Genomic DNA, 1,311 nt, shown 5'->3' on the forward strand with positions numbered 1-1,311 from the left:
TGGGCGGTCAGAGGTCGACCTCTAGGTCTCTCCCTTGTGGGGTGCCTCTCCCCCAAGGACAATTCCATCTGTCCGTCCATTACCCTAGATAAACCAAGTAGTATCTGGAGGTGTCAATTTCCCCATGCCTGGTGGCACAAGTGAGTTTTCAACAACTTATGAAAGGCAAGGAGGGTGGGGCAGTTCTTATCTCCGGGGGGAGTTGGTTCCAGAGGGCCAGGGCCATCACAGAGAAGGCTCTTCCCCTGAGCCCTGCCAAACGACATTGCTTAGTTGACGGGACCCAAAGAAGGCCAACTCTGTGGGACCTAATCGGCCGCTGGGATTCGTACGGCAGAAGACAGTCCTGGAGGTATTCTGGTTCGATGACAATGTGACTATGCAATGCTACAATGTCATAATTATCACCTAGTGGCTAAGTGCTTAAATTTCACACATCTACAAGAACTTGTTGCAAGTTCCCCTGGTTCAGCCCTATATGCAGGAGTGGACTATTGCCCAGACGGGGAGGGGGGGAACGCCATGGGGTACCAATAATGGAGATCCATCCCAGAGCACCCAATTTGCACTGAAAGATGTTGAAAGAAAATGCAGGGTGCCCTGCATAAGCCATGCCCACAGTGTGGTAGTAAAAAATTTTGTAGCCCTTCACTGCCTATATGGTGTCTCAAGGTGTCCCATACTGTTCGGGAATCCTGGGAGTGGAAATCTGCACATCTTTACAGTTATTAAGATTGAGCAGGTTTTGGTAGAGCAAGTGTGGTGTAGTGCAGTGTTTCCCAAGCTCGGCAACTTGAAGATATTTGGACTTCAACTCCCAGAATTCCCCAGCCACTTGTGTAGTGGTTAAAGGCACCTGGCGGCTCTGAATTCTAGATCTGCCTTGGGCATGAAGCCAACTGGGTGACCTTAGGCCAGTCACAGACTTTCAGCCCTAGGAAGGCAAATGGCAAACGACTTTCAAAAGTAGAGGGACTAATCCAGGCAAGTCTCCTGAACAAACACAGACTTGAAGGCAATTTAATTGTTTTTTATTGCATTGTTGATTTTATTGTTGTATTTTTATTGCTGTTGTATTTATGATTACTGAGTCCTTTTTGGGAGCAAGCGATATATAAATACAAACAAATAAATCTTTTAAAAAAAAAAAATCATAAACGGCAGGCTACAAACATCTAGAATGCCACACGCGCGCGCACAAAAATACATCTCCCCTGTTCCCTCATCCCAACCCCGCACATGGCTGACTCTGCTTTTCCGGAACCGGAAGTGCAAACATGCAGAAGGCGCCGCTGGCCCCGGACGTTCTTC

Source organism: Erythrolamprus reginae, chromosome 11 (genome assembly GCF_031021105.1).
Source record: "Erythrolamprus reginae isolate rEryReg1 chromosome 11, rEryReg1.hap1, whole genome shotgun sequence".
NCBI classification, from domain to species: Eukaryota; Metazoa; Chordata; class Lepidosauria; order Squamata; family Dipsadidae; genus Erythrolamprus; species Erythrolamprus reginae.